This window comes from Primulina eburnea, chromosome 11, assembly GCF_022965805.1.
Source record: "Primulina eburnea isolate SZY01 chromosome 11, ASM2296580v1, whole genome shotgun sequence".
Taxonomy (NCBI): domain Eukaryota; kingdom Viridiplantae; phylum Streptophyta; class Magnoliopsida; order Lamiales; family Gesneriaceae; genus Primulina; species Primulina eburnea.
Genome location: NC_133111.1, coordinates 32766105 through 32772125, shown reverse-complemented (window position 1 = coordinate 32772125; position 6021 = coordinate 32766105).

The following is a 6021-nucleotide window of genomic DNA, read 5'->3' as shown; positions in this document are numbered from 1 at the left end:
CGAGTGGGTTGAAAAGTTCGTGGCTATCCTTGGAGCCCTCAAGGCCAAGTAGACGCATCGAGGCGTGGTTGTAAAAGCTAGCTTGGAGCTCCTAAAGCCAAGTCGTCATAGTGATACCTCGATCCTCATCGAGAAGGGGAGACGTAGACGATTCTTCGTCGAACTTCCATAAACATCTCTATCCCTCTTTACTTTACGCATTTACTTTACTACGCATTTATTTTACGCACTTACTTTACGCATTCATTTTTATTTGTGATTGTCCCTAAAGTCTTCCGCTTGCAATTTTTGCAAACTCGTTTTAAAAACGCTAAAGGGTCTTAAAGAACCTATTCACCCCCCCTTTAGGTTCTTCAAGTGGTATCAGAGCCAGATTTTTCAAAATCTTTTAAATGGCCAATCTAGCAAGCGAGTATGCCCAAGGACAATCCACAAATCGTCCTCCTCTTTTCAATGGTACTAATTACGGATATTGGAAGAATAGAATATCTCTATACATCCAATCCGTCGATTACGACCTTTGGAAAATAACGGTGAAAGGTCCCTATATCCCCATGAAAACGGTGGATGATAAGGAAATTCCTAAGGGAATGGATGACTTCACCAAGGACGATATGAAACTTATCTCTCAAAATGCTAAAGCTATGAATATTCTTCATTGTTCCCTAGATATGAATGAATACAACCGAATCTCGGCTTGCACCTCCGCCAAAGAGATTTGGGACAAATTAAAGATTTGCCACGAGGGAACCAATCAAGTCAAAGAAACGAAGATAGATCTTCTCCAACTCAAGTACGAGACCTTTGAGATGGAACCCAAGGAGGATATCGACACCATGTTCCGGCGGCTCATTCAAATCATCAATGAGCTTGCCCAACTTGGTGAGAACTACCCAACTAAACAAGTGTGGAGGAGAGCCCTTCGAGCACTACCGGCGGAATGGGATGCAAAGCGCACGGCTATCATTGAATCTAACAAGGGAGATGCGGCATCCTACGACCTTGATCAACTTCATGGGACCCTAAAGACCCATGAACTTGAAGTATCTACCCGGAAGGAGACAAAGAAAGATGACGACAAAGTAAAGGCGAAAGGGATCGCCTTGACCAGTCAACTTGAAGATAGCGACGATGAAGAAATGGCACTCCTCACTAGAAAGTTCAAAAGATTCATGCGGAGTTCCAACTTCAACAAGAAGGACAAGAAGATTGAGAAGGAAGTGACCTGCTACAACTGTCAACAAAAGGGTCACTATGCAAACGAGTGTCCCTCCAAGAAGAAGGCCGGCAAAGACAAGAAGAAGGTCCTTCTAGCCACGTGGAGCGACAGCGACAACGAAGAGGAGTCTATCCTATGCTTCATGGCGAAGGAAGATCATCTGACCGACTCGGATGACGACGAGGTACCCTCTTACAATGAATTACTCTCCGCTTACACTAGTATGTACAATAAGGCTAAGTCACTTAGATATGAGAATAAGCAACTTAAAACTGAACTAGAAGCTAGGATGCATGACAACACTAAGCTCAAGACAAACCTAAGAGACTTAGAGAAAGCCTTCAACAAGTTCAATGTGAGTAGCGGTAAACTAGAAAACCTCTTGAGCATGCAAAGGTGTAACTTCGACAAAGGAGGTCTAGGATATGAAAAGAAATCAGTCAACTTCGTTAGTCTTATCGCAAAGGCAAAACCAAGAACACCACCAACATGCACTTACTGTTGTAAGATAGGCCACATAAGACCTAAATGCAAGAAACTTAGACACCAACCCAACAAGAATAGTTATTGGAAATGGATCCCCAAATCCCCAACTACTACTAACCTCAAAGGACCCAAAGAAACGGGTACCAACTACTCAATCTTGTAGGGACAAAGGGGAGACAAGTCATCGAGCACTTGGTATCTTGACAGTGGATGCTCTCGACACATGACGGGAGAAAAGAAGCTGCTACAATCCATTCGACCAAAAGAAAAGGGATCGGTGACCTTTGGAGACAACAGCAAAGGGATCATAGAAGGCATCGGCTCAATAGGTATATCTAACTCTACTATTATTGATGATGTACTTCTTGTGAAAGGACTTAAACATAACCTCCTAAGCATTAGTCAATTGTGCGATAGGGGTTATGAAGTCAAATTCACACCACACGATTGCACTGTATCACTCACTACTGACAAATCCATTAGTTTCAAAGGTTATAGTAGTGAAAATGTTTACAAGGTCGATTTAAAGATTTCATCTTTTTCAAAAATAAAAAGCCTTGTAACATTAAATGTTGATGACAACATTCTTTGGCATAGACGACTTGGTCATGTTGGGATGAGCACCATAGAAAAACTTTTAAAACTTGACCTAGTTTCCGGAATGCCAAAGCTGAATTTAAAATTAGATTCTTTTTGTGATGCTTGTCAACTTGGTAAACACACAAAGGAATCTTTCAAAAATAAAACTTTTGTATCCACTTCTATGCCCCTTGAATTACTTCACCTAGATTTATGTGGTCCCTCGAGGACAACTAGTCTAGGAGGTAAATCCTATGCTTTTGTCATTGTGGATGATTTTTCACGTTTTACTTGGACATTGTTTTTAGCCCACAAAAGTGATGCCTTTGATCATTTCAAAATTTTTGTCAAAAAGGTTGAAAATGAGAAAAATCTGTTGATCAAACAAATCCGTAGTGACCACGGAACGGAATTTCAAAATGAAAATTTTTCAATTTTTTGTCAAAGCAAAGGCATTGGTCACAATTTTTCTTGTCCTAGAACTCCTCAACAAAACGGTGTCGTTGAGAGGAAGAATAGGACCCTAGTAGAGATTGCAAGGACCATGCTATGTGAGCATTCTCTACCAAAATATTTTTGGGCTGAAGCGATGAGTTCTGCTTGTTACATCATCAATCGCGTATCAATAAGGCCAATTCTCAAGAAAACTCCATACGAACTATGGAGAGGGAGAAAGCCTAACATTTCTTACTTCCGCGCTTTTGGATCAAAATGCTTCATCCACAACAATGGTAAGGACAACCTGGGTAAGTTCGATGCTAAATCGGACAAAGGTATCTTTCTTGGTTACTCTACTTCTAGCAAAGCATATAGAGTCTTTAATAAACGCACTTTACTAGTTGAAGAATCTATTCATGTCATATTTGATGAAACTAACCCTTGCTTGCCTAGACCTGTTGTTTCTGATGATGATGATATAGATATCCTTGGCGAAGAGTTGGAGTCCACAAGCCTAGATGATGTTCCTAAAGATCAAGAGGACGCACCTCTTCCGAAGGAGTGGACTACGCACAAGGATCATCCCATGGACCTCATCATTGGTAGCCCATCGAAGGGAGTATCTACTCGCTCTTCTAATATGTGCAATTATCTTGCTTTTCTTTCTCACATAGAGCCTAAGAACATAGAAGAAGCTTTACTTGATGATTCTTGGATTATTGCTATGCAAGATGAACTAAATGAATTTAGAAGGAATAAAGTTTGGAATCTTGTACCTAGACCCACTGATAGACCTGTCATAGGAACTAAATGGGTATTTAGGAACAAGTTAGATGAGCATGGTACAATCACTAGAAATAAAGCTAGGCTAGTAGCTAAAGGATATAGTCAAGAAGAGGGAATTGATTATGATGAGACTTATGCCCCTGTTGCTAGACTAGAATCCATTCGCATGCTACTTGCTTTTGCTTGCTCTAGAGACTTTAAATTGTTTCAAATGGATGTTAAAAGTGCTTTTCTTAATGGTGATTTGAAAGAAGAAGTGTATGTTGAGCAACCTGTTGGTTTTGAAGATGTGCACTTATCTGATTATGTGTATAAACTTGATAAGGCTTTGTATGGTTTGAAACAAGCTCCTAGAGCTTGGTATGAGAAATTGTCTACTTTCTTGCTGTCTAACGGTTTTTGTAGGGGTAAAGTTGATATTACCTTGTTTACCTTGACTAAAGATAATGATTTGCTGATAGTACAAATATATGTAGATGATATTATTTTTGGTGCTACTAATGAACACTTGTGTAGAGATTTTTCTAAGCTTATGCAGGATCACTTTGAGATGAGCATGATGGGCGAGCTCAACTACTTCCTTGGTCTCCAAATCAAGCAATGCAAGGATGGTTTCTTTGTCAACCAAGGGAAGTACATCAAGGAGATGCTCAAAAAGTTTGGGATGGAGTATTCCAAAGCCTCATCCACACCTATGAGCACGACAGTCAGACTCGACAAAGATGAGGGAGGTAAACCTGTTGACCAAAAATTATTTCGTAGCATGATTGGCTCCCTACTCTATGCGACTGCTAGTAGACCTGACATTATGTTTAGTGTTTGCTTGTGTGCACGATTTCAATCATGTCCAAAGGAATCACACTTATTCGCCTTAAAACGCATTTTCAAATATCTTTCAAATACTCCAAATCTCGGATTATGGTATTCTAAGAACTCATTTTTCGATTTAAAAGCTTACTGTGATGCCGACTTTGGAGGATATAAGGTGGATAGAAAGAGCACTAGTGGTACTTGTTTCTTTTTGGGAAATTGCTTGGTGTCATGGTTTTCTAAAAAGCAAAACTGTGTTGCACTTTCAACGACCGAGGCCGAGTATATGGCTGCCGGTAGTTGTTGTGCACAAATTCTTTGGATGAAGTATCAATTACTCGACTATTGTGTTATTTTTTCAAAAATTTCAATCTTTTGTGATAATACAAGCACCATATGTCTAACAAAGAATCCAGTTCAACATTCTCGTACAAAACATATTGACATTCGACATCATTTTATTCGTGATCACATTGAGCAAAATGATGTTGAACTTCACTATGTTGACACCAAGAATCAAATTGCTGATATTTTTACAAAACCACTAGAGAATCTACTTTTACTCGTTTGCGTGGTGAACTTGGCATGATTGAGTTGTAAACATTAGTCAAATACTCTCGTACATATTTGTTAAATTGAGGGGGAGTATTATTAATGTGAGCATTATAATGTCGGATAATACAAATTAATTGTATTTATCCATAATTATGGCTCAACATTCATTTATGTGCTAAATATTTTAAATTTTAGGTGTTCCTCATCTTGGCTACTTCGGAATCACCGTTCCTCATCTTGCATTTATTAGTGGATATTTTACCTGTTTATTTGTCTCTCTTTATGCTTATGTCTTTTTGATTATCGCAAAAAGGGGGAGAATTTATTTGGTTAAAATTGCTATTAAATGGTTATTAAATAAATTGCTATTAATTCAACCTCTTAGATTTGTTATTTGATTAAGGGGGAGTTATTTAATAACATTTAATATTATGTTGATTATTGTTTCTCAATTTTTAACCAAGTTTTGTGATCATCAAAAAGGGGGAGATTGTTACGCCTTAAACGCATACAAATCTCGAGGATGAGATTAATGTTTTTAATGCTGTAACATATCCCAAAGTTTTTGTTTTGATGATACCAAAACTTGGATTAAAAATGTACTAATGTTTTATATTGAGGCATGCAGGAAATTAAGAACAAGGTTACGTTCGGAAGATCCGAAATTTGGTTCGGACGTTCCGAAATTATGCAAATCAGAAGCAAAATAGAAGCTGTTCGGAAGCTGCGAGGAGCAAGTTCGGACGTTCCGAAGACGTGATCGGACGTTCCGAACACAAGCAATCAAATCACTTCAATTCGGAGACAATTTGATCTGACTGATTTGATTGAGTAGATTTCGGACGCTACGATGGACATGATCGGAAGATACGAAGTGTTGAAGATTTCAAATCTCCGGAAACGCGGGAATGTTCGGACGGTACGAACTGGAGTTCGGACCTTCCGAAGCTGTTCATACACTGTCTGAAAGAATTGTTCGGAAGAAACGGAGTTTGATCGGTCCCTCCGAAGCATATGTTCGGACCCTACGAAGTCAAGATCGGAAGATCCGAAGTCATTCCAGAAATTACGCAAATTGATTTCAATCACATCGGACGTTCCGAAGTATAAACAGAAGATCCGAACCTTGGCGTCCAAGACTAGTATAA